We start from the raw sequence: 20,637 nt of genomic DNA, 5'->3' as shown, positions 1-20,637 counted from the left end.
TAGACACAGCCCCTTAGTGGGTTGTATGACTTGGCTGGGTTTAAGCCCATGTCCCCATGCCCTGGCCAGATGTCCTTGTGTAGTGCTCACCCTGCACAATGTATGTGTGTCACCAGTTAACAGGTGCTGTTCACAGGGAGGGATCAATATAGGATGGGCAAGCCAGGGAATAGGTAGAATTGGCTGGGTAAGGAAAGAAGAAATACCTGCAAAGAAGGCCAGAGGCATTTACAGTAACAAATCAGGCTTGACCAAAGCAAAGGGTGCACCCGAGGAGTCAGGAAATGAAATTGGGAGGTTTGGTTGGGGAATGATTATGGAAGGACCCAAACACCAGGCTAAGGAGTTTATACTTGACCCTGTAGTAGCTGAGCACTGCCTAGGGACATCACCTTCTGTGATGGTTAAGTTTATATGTCAACTTGAGTGGTCCTCAGGGCACCCAGATTAAACATTATTTATGGGTGTCTGTGAGGGTGTCTCCAGATGAAATTAGCACTAGAATCAGTGAACTCAGTAAAGTAGGCTGCCCTCCCCAATGCAGGTAGGCGTCATCCAATCCATCGAGCACATGAATAGAACAAAAGGTGGAGGAAGGAGGAATTTGCCCCTTTTTTCTTGCCTCACTACTTAAACTAGTACATCTCATCTCATCTTCTCCTGCTTTCAGACTGAGACTTATATCATCAGCTTCCCTGGTTCTCAGGCCTTCAGAATCAGACTGAATTATACCATTGGCTTTTCTGGGTCTCCAGCTTGCAGACAGCAGATCATGAGACGTCTCAGCCTCCATAACCACATGAGCCAATTCCTCATAATAAATCTCATTTTAGACAGAAAGAAAAATAGACAGATAGATAATACACAGAAAGATTGAAGAGAGAAAGAGAGAGAGAGAGAGAGATCCTATTGGTTCTGTTTCTGTGGAGAATCCTAATACACCCTCTTTTCCCCAAAGGAACGCCATGGAGAGTAGGGTTCCAGCATTAGTACTCACCAAAGCACCCACTGGCATCTGTAGGTCTATGAAAGATGCCACTGGACAAGAAAACAGCTAAATATCTTTGTGCTGACATGGAACCCCAAATAATAAGGTCTCATCCCTTGCATTTGTAGAATGCCTGAAAATATATATTTTATACCAATATATATATTTTATACCAATATATTTATTTTCACAACAGCCTCATGTAATTAATAGAATGAGAAAACAGAGCAGTTAAGGGCTTTGGCGAAGGTCAGAGAAAATCCACAGAGGCAAAGCTGGGACTGGAACTCAAGTCTCTTACTCAGAATCCAAAGCTCAAGGGCGCTCAGCCTTCCTGCACTTGCCTCGGCAGGGTCCCTCTTCACCAGCCACCACACTGACTACTTGAGTCTGCCAGCCCTGGGTCCCTTCCAAGAAAAGACAAAGCTTCCAAACAAGCAGTAATGACATTGATTATGCCAAGCCAGAGGCAGGGATTCTGGATCATTTCCTTAAAATACCTGCTCAGCAGCACCCCTGCCCTCACCCCCACCACCCCTCATCCCAAGAAAGAAATGTATGGTACTTCATTAACATGAAGGGAAAATAATTCCCTGTGGATTTTTGCAGTCTCATTTTCCTAGCTTGTCAAATGCCAGCAGCAAGCCAGTCTGGCTGCATTGTTAACTTGGCTCTCTCTCATTCTATAATGTTTTGCAGATTGCAGCAGTCTTTTTTTTTCCCCAACTGGGCAAAAACATATCACCTTTGAGCTTCCTAGTGTATCTTTCAAAAGATTTCTCTGTTGAACTTGGACTTCATAGTATGTTATTCTCTTAGGCATCACAAGCCATATTTGTTTTTTCTCCAAGAAAGAACATGAAAGTTGTTTTTAACGCCATACTCTATGTGAGCAAAATATAAATAAATAAATAAATGGAAGATTTTTCAGTATGTCATGCAAAGCATAAAAAGCATGCTGTGCAAAATATGATAATTTTCAGTTATTATATTTACATCTCCCCCTTTTCTTCCTGCTTCATCCTTTTGTTACTAAGGAAGCTGGAATGAAAGGGGATTTGTCTCTTTTTCTCAGAGACCCATCTCTCACTGCTGAGTTTCTCCACACCTGAATTCACACATCTCCCACACCATGACAATTACCTCTATGGTAGCCACTCATGACATCATGGACACAATGTGACCGCAGGAGAAACAAGAACTACTGAGACCCTGCTGGAGGCATATGGCCTGTATGATCTAAGGGACTCCAAGGCAAGAGCAAAGGGAATTTTGTCTTGAGATTTTAACAGAAAAGTCATTCTTGAAATCTATTCTTGTATTTTGATATCTATTGGACTTCAAAGCTTCCTGCTGCCCAGGAGCCTGTGAACATGGTCAAAGGGCCATGACATTTTAAAATGGCACCACAGCACCTGCACCCAAAAACAAACTAATGGGACCAACAGATTTTAGCCTAAAGACATAAATCCCTAACAATGGTTAGGTCTCACAGGTATTTCTCACGGTCAAAGAGGGGCTCTTGGAATGATTCTCTGGTTTTAGAGAAAACGATGTATTCCTGGAAAGCGTTTTTTTCCTTCTACTTTTTCTTAACTACCTCCCCGCCCCCGCCCCCCAATGAATTGCCCAAAGCCTCAAGCCAAGGTTAACAGCTCTTAATTTTGTGAACAGCAGCCAAAAAGAAGTGGACAAACTACTCGCATGTGACATGGACACCACGCAAGCTTCACAGAGACGAATGGAAGCATTTTGTTGTAAGGCAGGGGTAAGACGTGAGATGAATGTTAACATCCACTTTTCACACGCGTGTTTCTCTGCAAAAGGCCCCAGGGCTGGGACTTAAAATTTTATTCCAAATACTATTAGATACATCAGAGCTCTCAAAATATGGATTTCAAGTTGGAGACATCAAAGCGCATTATTTACTGAAACTACTGTGGCTTTCCCTCTGCCTCTTCTTTCACAAGATGCTATTGTAAAATTCAGGTTGCTTTGATCTCCGTGACTGAAGAAAAAAACAAAAAAAGAAAGAAAGAAAAAGTACAGCTTAAAGAGGAACTGAACACACAATCTGGGAGCTAAAAAGTAAACATTACCCAGTGAACTCCTCAATTTAATTACTGGCCTGAGAATTTCAATTTACATGTGTTTTAATTATCCACGGAAGGACTCACCTATTATTCTCTGAATACAATATTTAAAAAGCAAACAAATTGAAGGAGGAGAGGCTTATTCAAGGGCTTTCAAGGATTAATCTTTGCATTCTTCTCATTTTTTTCCTGAATTTGGGGATAAAATTTGTTGTGGAGTATTTGATCTTAGGGAAACACTGAGTTCTACTTTGTGAACACAAACTACTTCTGACCATTATTTTAGCAAACAATTTCAGAAGCACAGGGCTCTAGCAGAGGGCTATACAGAACTCTGCGTAGAACTCTGCATAAATAGAATAACACAATTGTTTCCTTCTGAAATGCAGGAAATCAAACTGCATGAATCTGTTTGCTGATTGAGTGAATGAGTGGGTGAGTAAATGAAAGCTTCAGAACTCCATCACTCATCACGCCTTTGATGTCCTTAAACTTCTATTTGCATTTTTAAAGTATGTTTGTTTTGCTTGTCCATCTTGGGTGGTCAGGTTCTGCCAACAGGAAAAGAAGAGCAAAATTTATTTTAATTGGCATTAATTTCAAAAATGTGTCACTCCAGATTTCTAAAAAGTAGAATTCTCAACACGAATGGGCATTGCCAAAGCTTCAAGGAAATTTTAAATGGCTATGACTGACTTATCACAGACTCACAATGGCACCCAAGGAGAAAGCACTTTTCATTGTGAAGGAATAATCTTTTTATTAAGGCTGGAGCCCGTGGTTAGCAACCCTGCTAACCAGTCAACACTTGTTCAAGCAGGTCTAAATGAGCTCCTACAATGGGCAAGGAACTCTGCTAAATGCTTTGGAGGATAAAAAGATGTCAGTACATGGTTCTTAAGGAGCTTCTTAAGAGAGATAGGACCTCTACTGACATGTGGAAACAATCAGTTACAGTCAATATGTCCTTTGAAAGTTCTAAGGAACAGGAGACCACTTCTGAGTAGGGGGACCATTGTGGGCTTCATAGAAATGTAATAGTTAATCTGAGAGGACTCAGCAAGAATCAATCGAGAGACATAATATATGCAGTGAACCAGAGCCAGAAGCCTGGGATGTATTTAGAACAACGAGCAGAGGACTGGCTTTGTTGAGTGTCCATTGTGGGCAGGGTGCAGAACAGAAAGAGGACCTTGCAGATCAAGCCATATATGCAAGAGTGGATAATATGGTAAACCTATACTCCTAGGATCTGAGTGAGAAAGGAGAGAAGGAAATGGGTGGCAAGAGCCTCTAGTAAGAGCTCTGAAGGAGACATCCACAGCTTAAGATAGAGACACAGTCACTGTGAGCTTCTCAGGCAGGAGCCAAGAAAGGGAAAGAAGAAATGTGGTTGATCACTAAGCCACTGGGCCATAAGAACCTGCCCAAGTTTGTCCTGTTGGTCTGGAATGAGTTTTTCTGGGCCCCCCAAAAGTGCAGCGGCATTCACCAGTAGCTTCTTAAAGGCATCACTATGCTTCCAACACTTATACCAACCATGACATATTAGAATGCATTGGCTGCTGCTTCTGGGATGGCCACAACCCCAAGACAGAGTGTTAGGAACCATTTGCCTGCCAACCCCAAAGTCCTCAGGTCTTCAGCAAAGTTGGGAACACTTGGCAGGATTTTGGTCCCCAAAGTAATGATGGAAAGAGCTCTGGGCTAGAAGTCAAGAGAGCAGGTACTGGCTGATCCTTGCCTCGGCATTAACTCCCTGTGGACTCTGGGTGAGCCTCTTCCTCTTGCGAGGCCCAGTTTCATTCATTAGATGAGGAGGTTGGACCAAATGCTTGCTTCCATGTCTTGCATTCTGTGACCTGGGATCAAGTGACTGTCCCAAGTTCACACAGCTAAGTAAAAGTGAGAGCCTGGACCAAATCCTGTGTCTACTGTCCCATTGATCCAGTGTTCTCTCCACAGTGCTGGGCTGCACAAGCAGGAGATGTTAATGGTAACAGCCAGCATTCACTAAGTGGCCACTGCAGGCCAGTGTGTCAATACTCTATCCAGTTAGTCCTCACATCCATCATTTGAGTTAGACAAAGTTGTCAAATCACTTTACAGATAGGAAACAAACCCAGAAAGATTAAGACATTTGCCTATAATCACAGAATTAGTCAGTGCAAAGCCAAGATTTGAAGTCAGGCAGTCCAATTCCAGGACCCATTATCTTCATCTCTACGCTCCACACTACAGGGTAGAACCAGAAGGAGCAGCAGAGCGACATGGAGGACATGGGACCTTAAAATAGAAAACACGGCAGTCTTCCAGTGGTGAATTCACACTGCAAGTACAAGAGCTTTCAGGAGAAATATTTTGGTCAGCGTTGCTTGCCTACATACCTCTCCTTTTCCTTCCCACAGATGACCACATGAACAGTCCCTGGGGTATCATTTATGATCCAGTGGTCTTCACTGTGGTCTGAATGGAGTACGGATAATGACCACATAGAAAATTAGGAGACAGTGGCCTTCTGGCTGTCACCCCCAGCTCATAAGACAAGGAAAACCAAAACCACCACAAATTATTTTTACTAAAAAATAAAACCTGAGAGGAGGTATCCTCTTGAAATCTTCAGGGAGACACACTGATATCACCCCTAGGTGCACAGGTGCACACGCAGTAGAACACATCTCAAACTCCTGGCTGTGGCAAGCCAGACATTGCTTTAAATAAAATAAAGGGAGAAGGTACTTAAAAACTCCAAAATTTCTTTCAGAGGACTATGCTACACAATCTCTATACTCTCTTTTACCTATGACATCTAAGATCTCTATTCTAGGAGGTTTATGAGTTGTTTTTGAGCAGATTTTCCTATTGCTAATAAAAATTGCAAGAACCCTGGATGAAGACTTGTAACCTTACTTGTAGTCCAGTGCTTTTACCAACTTGCCACTTGACCGTGGCTGCTCACTTGACTTTCTTGAGCCCTGGTTCCTCACCTGTAGTAAGAGGGCTGATCTCTTCAGAGTTCTGTAGTTCTGTGAGCCAGCCAAGGACCAAGAACCCTTGAATCGTGTTTTGCTAGATGGATCCACAGAACAAAATTGTGATCCATGGGGATTAAATTCAAATAAGAGACGAAAGGCCATGAACGCTCTTCTGAAAAAGGAATTAAGTTCAGATAAAAATCTGCGCCTCTGTCTGGGTCTAGAAGCTTGGCTTGCCACTGACCTGTTGTCAAGCCTTAGGGGCTCCTCAATCTATGCACACAGCAGGGAGAGTGAAGGCTCCTTCCCTGGAGGGATGTTTGCCTGAAGCAAAGCACTGCAATCCTAGGTGACCTCCCTGGAGGGAAGGTTTTGCCTCCTTCTCAGGGAGACTTCAGCAGTACATACAGAGTACCTGAGGTAATGAGCTGGGTAGAACATGGCTGAGAGGGAAGCCAGATATGAGACCAGTGAACCTTTCTGGGGTGGGAACAGGAGCCCCCTCACCACGCTTCATGAATCTGCCTCATCAGACTATAGGTTTTCCCATAGTTCTGCCAGAAAAACCCTCTGCTGCATTCTTGATGGCCACACACTTGAATGATTTCTGGCCATTTTCCCCTACCCTTCCAATTCTGGATTGTGTTTACCAAAATTTGTATTCCTCAGAACCTCTCGGATTTTTCAAATGCTGTCCTATAGAAGCAGGTTAGGTTTATTCCTAGGTTCAGTACTATTTTCAATACAATACAATAAGCATAGAGTTATACTTAGGCATTTTAAAAAGAACCTCACACTTCCAGCTGGCCAAGAATGGAAGGTGCTGTTCCTGTTCATTAATGTACTTTCCTAGACATATAAAAACAGAGGATAGGGACTTCCCTGGTGGTCCAGAGTTTAAGAATCTGCCTTGTAATGCAAGGGATGTGGGTTCAAGCCCTGGTCGGGGAACTAAGGTCTCACATGCCATGGGGCAACTAAGCCCGTGTGCTCTGGAGCCCACGTGCCATAACTAGAGAGAAGCCCACACACCGCAACGAAGAGCCTTAGAGCCGCAGTGAAAAGATCCCACGTGCCGCAACTAAAGACCCCACGCAGTGAAATAAATATTTTAAAATACATATATTATTTTTTAAAAACCCAGAGGATAGAGGATCAGCATTCGGTGCACTGTAGCAGGGTTTTTGCACGTGATAAGAAGGGGACCAAATGGTCCAGTTTCTGTCACTAACATATAAAGCCCATGAGGGCAACAATATTTTAGTCAATGCATAGACCCAGCAACTAGAACAGCTTCTGGCACATAGTAGGTGCTCAGTATATATTTACGGAATGGATGAGTGGATGAATGAATGAATGAATAAATGAATTCTGACTCTAAAATCCTAGGATTCTCTGATTCTTTGGCCTGTATCAATTGTACTCTCACCCTGTCGCTGATTCTCATTATTTATTTACCATCTCCTAATCTCTTGTGCTCATCTCATCTCCACATTCGTCTGGTCCCAGGGCACCCCCCCCCGCAATACCGATGGACTGGCTGCTTTCTTTCTTTCTTTCTTTCTTTTTTTTTTTGGCTGCGTTGGGTCTCCGTTGCTGCACGCGGTCTTTCTGTAGTTGTGGTGAGCAGGGGCTACTCTTCGTCACAGTGCGTGGGCTTCTCATTGCGGTGGCTTCTCTTGTTTGTGGAGCACAGGCTCCAGGCACATGGGCTTCGGGAGTTGCAGCACGCAGGCTCAGTAGTTGCGGCACGCAGGCCCTAGAGTGCACAGGCTTCAGTGGTTGTGGTGCATGGGCTCAGTAGTTGTGGCATGTGGGCTCTAGGGCATGCGGGCTTCAGTAGTTGTGGGGTGTGGGCTCAGTAGTTGTGGCTCATGGGCTCTAGAGTGCAGGCTCAGTAGTTGTGGCGCACGGGCTTAGCTGCTCCGTGGCATGTGGGATCTTCCCGGACCAGGGCTCGAACCCGTGTCCCTGCACTGGCAGGCGGACTCTTAACCACTGTGCCACCAGGGAAGTCCCTGCTTTATTTCTTGATAAGATTAATTTTAAAATAATAACAATAGCTATCATCTGTTGGATGCTTAAATATATTAATCACTATGCTAGGTACTTTAAGTGTATCATCTCTTTTCATCTACAAAACAACCCAAGGAGGTCATATTATTACTTCCATTCAACAGATGAGGAAACTGAGGCAGGGAGGGTATATGGTTTGCCCAAGACTACCCACTTGGTAAGTGGTAGGGCTCAGCTTCAAACTCAGGCAGTGGCTCCATGCCCTCAACCCCCAGGCTTGCTGTGTCAGCTTCAGCCCTGCTCATAACTGGAGAATTCATTACAGATCTCTCAACCAAAGGAGAGGATGCTCAAGGTCTGTAGGCCTTCAGAATCCTCTAGAGCACTTCATGCTCCATCAGGCTCTCCAAGGCTCTACTAGCTTCCTCTGAGTTTTCATCTGAGTCACTGAAGAGTATGCCTTAAAGTAGAAGGATTGCAAGCAAGAGCATAAAATTTATTCAAGATCAGGTACCAAACCTTGTACAGTTCAGACCTACTGGTAGAGAGAACTCAGTCTAATTAGATATTTACATAAGCCTTTCATCATCACTGTATACCAACACCTATTATGCTTGGCCTCTAATGGATGTTCAACAACTGCTTCTTGAATTAATGAATAATATATTAATAAACGAATGAATAACTTAATAGAAAATTTCAAGTTAAAACCCTGTTTTTTAATATACACAAGATGTCATTATTCTTTGAAAACACATATCTTCAGTGTCTGCCATGTTCCTAGCTCTATGCTGGCCATTGTAGGGGCTAAAGGGAAACTATTAATAGAGACCCCACAGTCGGGAATTACAGTTGAAGTGGGAAAACAACTAGACTGCAATATATTCTAACTTCACAAAAGCATTTGACACTATCCTGTGTCTCAGGGTAATCAAATGTGTTCATCTAGATTTATTCTATACATTTTAAATGATTTGTGTCTGGTAAATTGTCAAATTCATTTTAGAGGTGAGAAAATGAAGTACAGAAAAGTTGTCATTTGCCAATAATCACACAGGAATGAAAATTTCTGCAATACAGATTGCTATTGGTGAAATTGTTTGGTCAAGGTAAACCACATTTTTGTAAGTGGCTTTATAATCGGGTTTTGTGACCTTGGCTAAGGGCACAGTTAAAGTCACTAGGCTGATGTGGACTCCAGAGACAGGCATTACGGATGGGTATCCACATACCTGATACTTATATATAGTACCTCACACTTTCCACAGAGTCTTTAAATATATTATCTCATTTATCTTTATAGTAAGTTATGAAAGAATGCTATTCTCATTTTACAGATAAAGAAACTGACACCTAGCAAAATTGAGAGACTTGTCCAGGGTCATTCCATGAATAAAATCAGAGCTGGAACTAGAAAAAAAATCTCATTTGTAATTTAGGGCTATTTCCCTTAAACCCACACTTGTATAATAAATTGTATATAACAAAATGTTTGGTTTGTGCTCAGCTGCCAATGAATCCATGTATATAAGTTTTTAAAAGTGATCAACATGAGCATAGTTAGGCCTTGTAAGTTTTGAGGACAGAAATGCATAAGAGAGGATCAGTGGAGGCGGGGGTGGGGGGTTGTTTTCCAGCTCAAAAATACTACGATCTTATGATCCTGTAGAAGTAAAATATAAAATGAAGAGAAGACTTCTTTGCTGATAAAATGGGAATAAAAAGTAAAAATGGTCCAGAAAGTGTGCTTAGAATGGTAGAGTCCTACAGAAATTGGTCCCAGGGGTCCCCACAAAGGTCTGCAAAAAAGAAGCCCTCAGAACACACTCACTGTCTTGTGGAAGCCAGAGTAACCCAGACCCAACCTTCTTACCTACGAATGGTATTCAGCCTAGAAGTTTCTTCTCTAAACTGAAAGGTGGAAATGACAATTACTTGATCAGTAGAGAATTCCAAGTTGAATTCTTATCAAAGATAATTTCCTCAAAGTAAAAGATTTTTATTGCTAAATATTACTTATGATTGAACAATAGGTATCATTAGGTAAGAGAATTTTGAAGAGGGATGAGTAAGCTTCTCTGCAGAAATGAATACAGAAATCTGTTCTTGATCATCTTGATCAGAGTAATGACAGAAGGAGTAGGAAACCTATAAAGATGTTTTGATAAACTTACTCAGTCAGGTGCCCTAATATTTACATGTAAGTTTCAACTAAGGATTCTGCAAGGACTTAACAGCTGTAAAAAGACAGACTGCCCCTGTCTCAGCTCCTTTCACTTGGTAGCATGTAATTTATCTATAAATTGTTACTCTCCTCCAGTTATGACTGTATAAATTGCAGATGAGATGAATTAGGACAGCATCAAAGATAAGGACTCATGTTAAATAGTGTCTTAGAAGATGGCTGTCTTAGAAGATGGCTTTTGAAAACATGTAAGCTACCAGCCCGTGGTTAGGAGGAAATTAAAAGAGGAAATGCGCCCTTTCAAGACACATATTTTCTGAAAACTATATAGTTCTTTAGGAGAATGTCTTGGACTATGAAAAATTGTTGGCAAGAGATTGCACCCTATTACTGCATACCACTGGGAGTTTAGGCTAGAATTTACAATTTTGGCTTTAAGCAGGACACTAAGTGTCCTGCCGACCCTCTATAAAAGACTGGCTGTGAATTTTGCCAAGGACTTATTCACATTTCAGCTGACCAAGATTTTTAATAATTGTCTGACTTCCAAACCACCTATTCTGAGGTCTTCTGCAACAGCCCATGGGAAACAAAAGCCTTCATTTTCATTTCGATTTCTCCTTTGACTGGCTCCAGCAAAGAGACTCTTCTCTCTCTAGGGATTCTTGATAAATATGTAGCTCATAAGGAGAGCAAGCAAGGGGTTCAATCTGTGACCAGAAGGACAGAAACTATGGAACCTTCATAGGACTCTCAACAGATGCTCACTGCACAGAGGGCTTGAAGGAACTATGAGATTGTTGTTGCTGTGGCAACCATGCATGCCTAAATGAACAACAAAATTAATAGTCCTAACAGGCTTTGGTGGCGTCAACAGGATAACAACACTTGCCTTTACTAGGGGATGTGTAGTCTCAGTAGCAATTCCGCTGACATATTTTTCTCACGTAAAGAAAAACAGTGTCCAAAAAGGGCAAATAAACAGAATAACCGTCATGTAATTGCCACATAAACTTCTCCAAGCCAAGGACAAGGGCCATGTTATTCTGTCTCCCTGCTAAAGTTAAAAGGCATCTTTCAAACTCCCAGGCCTTTTTGTGACATTCTATTTAATTTTATCACGCTACTGCTAGCTCCTGTTGAGCTTTTGTTGTAAGCCGATAAGGCTAAGGGGGTAGCTGAGGGGAAGCAGAATGAGATACAAAAGGAAGAAGGTAAAATTAGCTATAGCACATAATTGGACCCTGCTTGGCCTTGAAGAAGGCACAATACATGTTAATTAAGTAGATTAATACGTTGCTTGCTGAAGGGGCTATTCTAGACAGCAGGAAGTAAGTTTAAAACAGGTAAGACCTTTTTTTTTCTGGACTAAGGTTAGTTGAGCCATTGCTCTGAATAACTGGATGAATTTTATCCTTGCATGGAGATAGGGAATGGGGAAAAGAAAAAAAAAAAAACTTTCTTAGGATGTTAGATGTTATTAAAAATCCACTGGGCTAAGCAACTTTTAGATCATGAAAGATTTTCCAGAAATTGCCCAGTCACTGTTCTATTAAGTGAACTGTACAATGATAACGTTCATGTAATATACTGGCCTTGCAGATAAGTGTAACATTCTGATCCAATATTAGGCAGAAGTTTTATTCCCCAAAATGTTTATTATAATTATGTGACAGAATTGGTTACTCCAAGAGTTGGAGTGACGAGACTATTTCAGGTTAAATAATTTGTCTAAAGTTCTGGGCAATGCCTACGTGGGGAATAAAGTTCTTTGTCAGGTAGTATTGAATTGGATATTTAAAGCCTGATACTAATGAACTGGGCCACAGGTCAGCTCTTCAATCCGACACCCTAATGCCAGTCAGACCACTCAGAAATACATCCAAGTTTGCCAAAAAGCATAAGTAAAAACATGTAATGAGCTCCATGCAAACCCATCAGGGCTCGGAGTACGTGTGTTTACTGCTAATGATAGATTCAAGATTTCACCTTCTTTTAAAAAGAATGAAGCACACACACACCAATGCTTACAAATCCCATGTAACAAGTGATCCCCCCAAAGTGGTCTAAGTAGATATTTAAGCACTATAGAATATGAGTCGGATTCACACAGATTGCTCTTTATGACTTTACAATCAGCCCGAACGCACGTTAATTCTGCAAACGAATAGGCAAATAAGTAAATGCATCTTCATTACAAAAGCAAAGGGATATATTTTTTAAATACTGCATTACGGAATTGTGAGAGTTGCACATGAGGATAAGTTGTCTTAAAGTTCCTTCCCCTCTCTACCCACCTCCCATAAAAATCTCCTGTTATGATAAGCCTGTAATATATTTTATAGAACATATGTAGGTGATAATATTCAAGTAATCATATGTTATTTATAGTAAAAAATCTTCCATTGTTAATGTCCTATTTCTTGATCTGGGTGCTGGTTACATCGATGCATCGAGCTGTGTGAGCCTGGGTAGGTCTCTGACATACACACTAAGCCTCATTTTCCTTATCTGCAAAATGAGAATAATAATAGCACTCATGGGTTGTTGTAAGGATTAAGTGAGAGAATCCATGTAAGCCCGACTAAGACAGAGCCTAACTACTACTACCGTCATAATTAATAGTGAGACATATGTAGGGAAGGGACAGCAGAATGCCTGTGCATAGATTGGCCCAGAGGGGACAAAGAATTTGGCCACGTGGTGTCCCGAGATTAGTCCAGTCCAGCTGGAAAGAAGAGAGGGAGGAGGCAATGAGATGAGGAAAGCAGGTACCAGCGGGCAAAAGGCCCTGTGGGTTGTGTTAAGGAGCCTGGAGTTCATCCTGGAGGAATGAGGAGCACTGAAGTGTTCTAAGAAGAGAGGCTCATGATATTCACTACCCACATTTATCAGTAGAGGAGAAGTGTGCTGCCCACATAAAAAATATTTATTTTACCCCAAAGCATTGAAAAGTCTGCATCCACTAGCCATTTTCCTCTACAGAGGATGAGGTCCGGTTGGAATTCAATAGCTCACTAACATCCAAGGATTCCCTTCCCTTGGTAAGTTGGAGATGCTGGATTCTCAAATAACTGCAGTTAATTCAGGAGAGGCATTACCAAAATAATGTAATTCAGCCTAAGAGACCGAGTTCAGAAAATTACCATAGTATATCTTCTCATGAGCCATGAGCTGCAAATACAGCAGGCTTCTCTTGAGTTATTAAACTTGCTCTATTAGATTACAGAAAATCCCAGACAACTAGCCCTGCTCTGGCTGGAGTTTTGTAAAATGCAGATCTCTTTTTTCCTAGCAGAGGAAAAGCAAGCGTAGACCACAGCTGCAAAGCCTTGTGTAACATGGGATGCAAGATACACACTTCTCCTGCACTTCCCATCGCTTTAAACCTGACCTCTAAGGAAAACTAATAAGAACAAACCACAGCTTCTCGGGATGAATAAGCATTAGACTGAAGTCCAAAAGGGATGGATGTAAGGACTGACATCACTCAATACTGATAAATGATCTGGAAGAAGAAGTAAGCAATAAATCTCTAATTCAGACAACCTTAAGTGCTTCTGGGTAGTTTAATGCCAAGGTGCAATGGACCATTTGTAGGGGGAGCGGGCAAGAGAGTGGCAGATGTGATGCAAGTGTATATCTAAATCCTCCTTGTAAAAGGATAACTACCAGTTAGAACCCAAAAATGACACTTGGAATTACGGTCTGGCCCCTGTTAGACTACTGAAGCCAGAAAATGTGAGGTATCATCAAGGAGAGGACTGAAAGCAGAAGAGAAAGAAAACCACCATTCTTCAGCCCTCTCAACCAAAATGGAGGCACATCTGCTCTGGAAATGCTGTGTGGCTTTATGGCTATGCACCAAGAAATAGAAAACAGAACCTGCTGGCATATTTACACATCTCCTGTTTGTCCACCAGACTCAGCGAAATCGCATATAGTATTTTGCACACAGTAATGAGACTTAAATACTAGTAACAAATACCATTTTGTTCACTCATTTAGTGAGTATTTGCTGCAAACCAGCTAAATGCAAGGCACCATGCTAGCAACTGGGAGCAATATCAAAGATGAGATATGTACACTGACCTCAAGTGACTTACTGCCTGGTAGGTGAAATGAGATATGGACATTATCTATAGCACAGGACACAAAGTAATAAAAACCGCAATAAAGGAGTAGATAAAGTGTTATAGAAATACCCTACACATATTTAGAGGATATTATGTCAAAAAATCATATAATAAGATCTATTTTTATTAACCTCATTCATTTTAAGGCTTAACCTGGACAGTGATGGTCATTGTGATTTTACTAACCAACAATTCCATTCATGCCCAGAGCCAGTGGTTGATATTGATCAGCAGTTTGTAGTGGCAACAAGAAGCTGGGAAGTTTCTGCATGGGGCTGAACTCTGGACCTATTACCAATAGCGAATATTAAGAAGATGGATTTTTTTTTTTATGATGGCAGAAAGTAGAAGGGAGAGTGAGCTTTTGAGTGAGACCAGCCATTGTTTCAGCTGTCTTTGCCTTCAAGGCACTTGGTTTCTCTTAACAACTGCTACAAAGTAAAAGAGCCATGCTCTAAAATACTCTTTAATGGAGGGGAATAAAAATCAGGCTCATTGTCAGGATGAAGTAGCTAACATCCTGTTTCAAACTAAGTCAGCTTAGAGAAGCCATTTACTATATTAATACCAAAAACTCTGTCCTCCGTTGCCCTATCCCACACCAAAGGTACACACTGGATTTAGCAGATTAATTCTGCTTGCAGAGCTGCCAGCTCTCTCCAACCCTCATAACCAGAGTTCAAGGGGGAAAGCACTGATACTGTAATAGGGCTTGACAGATCAATGTCTTAGGGAATATGAAATTTCCATACCCTCAAAGTAAGATACTCCAAGGAAACCAGGTATAGAAAAAGGATTTTTCGTTTGCTACTTAGATACAAAGCCTTCTTACTTCTCTCTCTCTCCGTGCTCTGACATAGGAAACAGGCTACCTTTGCAGTTATCAATGTCTTTAATTAATTAACCTCTTTAATTAATGCAAATAGATAGACTTACTCTGTTCTCCATCATTTCCACCATTACATTTACTTTTTCTCTGGGTGTTTAGTGGAGGGAGGGGCATATTTATACATGTCTCTCAATTAATAGAATGCATTTAACTGGGAATCGAGTTGCTATGTGTAATAAAATCACATTTCAGAATGGAGCAAACCTCTTAAGATCACATATTTTAAAAAATGAAGATTTTCAAGCATATGACAGTATTAAAAATATCAGCAATGAAATCAGTGAAGAAGTATCTATCTCTTGGATTTCTAATCTATCAAGGTATGTTACTAGAAGACATATAAGATTTTTTTTAAAGTTGAATATATGACCTCTTTTTCAAGAAACATAATCTAGTTAGGAAGACAAGTTTAAAAATATATACAAATTAAATATAAGAATTAAATATTTTAAAAGTACCAAGACGTCTAAGTCCTGAAAGTTTAAGGGATGGAAAAAAATGAGTGTAAATGTTAAACTTCATTTCAAAAGAGCTTGGAGTTGGTGGAAAATCACCAAGGCTTTAGGAATTTCTACTTTTCAGTTAGACTCACTTTGTGAGACAGGGTAAATCATTTGCCAAGAGTTTCAGTTTTTGGTATTCAGCTCTGTTTTTGGTATTTTTAATTTTATGGTTTATGCTAAATACAGCATGACATTTTTTAATATTGTAAATATTCTTTTTTTTTTATTGTAAATATTCTTTGCCATCCCAACCCTAAAGATGATTATTTTTAAACAGTGTCAATTAATTAGAGAATACTCATATGTTCAAATCATATTTCATCTGGTTTCTTTTATTTTAAGGATTCTTGAAGGGAGTATTACCTTCTCTGGGTTCTCTAAAGTAGTAGGAGCTACACAATCACAAACCCATTCAGTGCTTAATAGGATAAGGATGCTGTTTTGGAAAAGTAGCAATTCCATTTTGTGGGTGATTTAGTTAACAACTGAGCTTGTAACTTCAGTTCAAACAAAACAGAAATCTTAACTGTTAACCAAAATAACTCTTAAACTTGAGTTTTAAAATGTCATAGTTTGGGATTCTTAGTTCTCTCTCTCTCTCCCTTCATCTCTAACATTCAAAGAGCCCAGAAAGGTGCAAAACTTAGATGAGACCTCAAAAATCAAAGCTGAACATTTGCATTCAAATTGCAGAGGAAAAGGAACATTTTAGAGAATTGTGAGGGATATGACTGTTGTTTTTGCTCTAAATCAGTTCTAGCACATGCTGCATTTTAATTAAGTCATTTGCCTGGTTTGTGTTATTTTTTATAAATAAACATAAAACTATAATCTTAAATGCATGGTGAGAATACAGATAATTGCTTTTACTTTTATAATTGGGAGTCAGCTGTGTCTCAAAACACAGTGAGTCTGAAAGCTGCTCTGGGAATGACACACTGTATGCATTTAAAATAATATGGGAGAAGGACCTCCTTAGTAAAACAACAGAGCACCTGTGGTCACTGCATTGGTGTTTGTAAGTTTTTGTTTTATCTTTCTAGAGTTCCCAGAAATATGAACCAAGATGTTCATGTGTTTAGAAAATGCAGGATCAATTATTTTGTTGCTAAATTAAAAACTAAAGTGTCCCCAAACTATCCAATTCCACATTCACACACACAAATTATAACATCATAGTTCAAAGCTTCTAAGTCTAATTACCGTGCCAGTATTAAGATTATAATGCACCCCATTCTTGATTATTCACAGACTAATTATCTAGGTCAGGCACTTAAGCTTGTCCCTATTCCCTTGGTTTTCTGCCATTTGGTTATTTTAAGGTTCACTGGCCTCTTCACATGGGCAGATGAAATAAAAGAAAGTGAAACTCAAATCAGCAAATTTTAACTTTTCACATGATCTACTAAAAATGATGGGATAGAGGAGGGACAGTTAACATGACAATTAAAATTCTCCATGTATTTGATTTATTCATAGTGTTCTCTTTCTCCAATGATAAACTGACCAGTTATCTTGAATTAAGCAAAATGACACTTGATTTTGACTCTTTGACCTTCCTATTGTTTCTCTTTATTGATTAATTTTGTCCCTCAGATGCCAGTTCTTCCTCCCCTTGTCCTTCCTTCTCCCTTTCCTTTCTCACTGTCAGCAGGAGTTACATTCATTTACTAAATGACAGTCCTCTTACTTCTGACTTTGAAGGGGAATCCCTAGGATTTCCAGGCCTTTCCCAACACACTTTTAACGCTACTAGCTTTGCTAAGCTAGACCCTCAACTCTTTATGCTTATATGCTACCCCTAGCAGAGAATGGGGTGCAGCCCTTTAACCCCTCCCTCAGCTGCAAGTTTTATCATGTTTTCAATCCCCTATCTGAAGTCTTGTCACTTTAGCTATTCATATAGATATTTAAGATGACCCACTATCCAACTCTCCCCTAACCCCCATTCCCACTATGTACCTCTGCAAATGGCAAAATCCTTAGTCAACTGAACATAAAACAAAGCATTAATTCTTTCATTCCTGCCTCCCCACCATTGACTGTTCACCAGCCAAAGCCACAGTAGTTTCGTGAGGCTCAAATTGTCAAGGATTCATCAAAAGCTCATACCACAGGGATGATGGATCCCCAGAGAAGAATATGCCTATGAATAAGATCCCCCAAACTCATCGGATTCATCTTCCATTAGCTCTATATGGGCACCAAAACTCTTATGAAGCCTGTAATTTTATGTCCAACATTAGAAACCACAGTCTGCTAAACACAGCCCAAAACCTGAAGGGTAATGACTTACCGTTCTCCACACCTCTAAATCCTAAAAGGTATATCATAGTTCCAGGATAATGAGGGAAGAGCAGAAGAATTCAGGTTACAGGTAACAGGCTCATATTCTTATCATAGTTTAGTCTGGTCTATGTGATGTGATGTGATGACTCACATAGCTATATATCTATATCTATATCTAACAGATACTAAGTGGTTTATGTGCATCATCTCTAATCATCACAGCAACTCTGAGATAGGTACTATTAATATCTATCACAGGGACTTCCCTGGTGGCGCAATGGTTAAGAATCTGCCTGTCAATGCAGGGGACACAGGTTTGATCCCTGGTTCGATCCCTGGTCCGGGAAGATCCCACATGCTGTGAAGCAGCTAAGCCCATGCGCCACAACTACTGAAGCCTGCGCGCCTAGAGCCCATGCTCCACAACAAAGAGAAGCCACCGCAATGAGAAGTCCGCGCACCGCAGCGAAAAGTAGCCCCTGCTCGCCCCAACTAGAGAAAGCCCACACGCAGCAACAAGACCCAATGCAGCCAAAAATAAATAAATAAAAAATTTAAAAATTATATCTATCACACATGAGAAACTGAAGCTCAGCTTAACCAGGAAATAACAGAACTGGCTTCAAACCCAGATCATCTGACTCCAAAGCCCATGCTCATTCTATTACATTATTATTCCATAGCCCAACCCTGGACTTTTTGCCCACTTATCTAGTCTTACTCTCCCATTTTTCCATAGCTCAAGCTGCCACCAGCCAAATCTTATTGGAGTCAGTCTATAAATAAGCCCTCATTTCTGTGTAACTGATCACTTAAGACCACTTAAGACCACTCTAACTCCACCCAGGCTCCGCCACATAAGTTATAGCTCTTCCCAGGATTCTCCAACCCAGACCTGGGTTCCCGTTAATAAGACTCTTTTCCAGGTGGTCTTTTTACAAAGTCTACCATGAAGAGCAAGGCGCAAGAATATAAAATGGTATTAACTACAGAAATGTAAATGGCATATGGAAGCATAGATGACAAAGAAATAGAAATAAGGTTTAAAACATCCAGAAAGTTGACACCAACAGCAAGATGCCAGTGAGTAATAAAATATAGCAGCAATTGATACAGCAATCAAAATAAGTAAAATAAAATATTATATACATTTCTGAAAGACATCAGGTAGACTTGAACACATGGAAAGATTTCTTCTATTCTCACATAGGATGATGCAACATCATAAATATGTTGTCTCTTCCTAAGTTTATTTATAAATGTAACTCAATTCCAATAAAAATACCAAGATTTTCTATGGAGTTTGACAACCTGAAACTAAAGTTCATATGGAAAAACAAGCATGCAAAAATAGCCAAAATAATAATGTAAAACAAAAACCATGAGGCCGGGACTTCCCTGGTGGTCCAGTGGTAAAGAATCTGCCTTCCAATGCAGGGGACACAAGCTCTATTCCTGGTGGGGCAGCTAAGCCCGTGTGCCACAACTACTGAGCTCATGTGCCTCAACTAGAGAGCCCGCGCACCACAACTACAGAGCCCACGTGCCCTGGAGCCTGTGCGCCACAACCAGAGAAGAGAAAACCTGCACACCACAACTAGAGAGAAGCCTGTGCACCACAACTAAAGAGAATCCCGTGCCCCACAACTAGAGAGAAACCCGTGTGCCACAACAAAGAGCCCGTGTGCCCCAACGAAAGACCCCGCATGCCTCAACGAAGATCACACGTGCTGCAACTAAGACCCAACGCAGCCAAAAAAATAAAAAAATAAAAATAAGTAAAATAAAATAGAGACACGGATGTAGAGAACAAACGTATGGACACAAAGGGGGGAAAGCGGGGCAGTGGTGGTGGTGGTGGGATGAATTGGGAGATTGGGATTGACATATATACACTAATATGTATAAAAGAGATAACTAATAAGAACCTGCTGTATAATAAATAAATAAATAAAATTAAATTTTTTTTTAAATAAATAAATAGAGAATGTCTTAAAAAAAAAATACCCATGAGGCCATGGTGGCAGGGGGAAATAACCCTACCAGACATTAACACATACTAGAAAGACTGCAAGCTCCTATTTAGTCTATTTAGGTTAGCTAAAGGCTTTTAACCATGGTCCAAGACCCAGAGGTGATAAGAGAAAAGATTAATAAAACTGACTACATAAAAAAATTTTATATGGCAAAAGAAAAACACCATAAACAAAGTCAAAAGACTTTGACAAACTAGGAGAAAGTATTTGCAACATATGCCACATACAATGGGCTAATATTTTTAATATATAAAGAATTCTTAAAAATTGAGACATAATGTTCTAAAACTGAACACATACACACGCACACGATCTAACGTGACCCTTAAACATATAAAAAATGATCAAACTCACTCATAATTAGAGAAATGCAGATTAAAACACTGAGATACTGTTTCTCATTTATTAGATTGGTGAAAATTTTAAAGTATGACAACATATTCTCTTGGCAAGGCTGTGGGGAAACAAGCACTCTCATATATTGCTGATGGGAAGGCAAACTGATATAACCTTTCTTGAGAAGAATT

At 40.4% G+C, this 20,637-nt stretch overlaps 1 protein-coding gene across 2 annotated transcripts in view; it reads right to left on the bottom strand.

The window, feature by feature from the left end:
• The window catches only part of CES5A (carboxylesterase 5A), a 291,437-nt gene that overhangs the window by 208,149 nt on the left and 62,651 nt on the right, over window positions 1-20,637 (bottom strand). The window contains exon 3 of one of the 2 annotated variants that reach the window (XR_014256664.1): window positions 1,880-2,996. The exons of the other annotated variant lie outside the window; for it this stretch is intronic. The gene's annotated coding sequence lies outside the window, so the exon portion shown is untranslated. Of the gene's footprint in view, window positions 1-1,879; window positions 2,997-20,637 lie in introns of those variants that run through there. 2 annotated transcript variants of the gene reach the window in all.

The sequence above is a fragment of the Balaenoptera physalus genome (assembly GCF_965194825.1).
Source record: "Balaenoptera physalus genome assembly, chromosome: 19".
Lineage (NCBI taxonomy): Eukaryota > Metazoa > Chordata > Mammalia > Artiodactyla > Balaenopteridae > Balaenoptera > Balaenoptera physalus.
The sequence above is the reverse complement of the archived record's forward strand: the minus strand, read 5'-3'. Positions and strand labels throughout refer to the sequence as shown.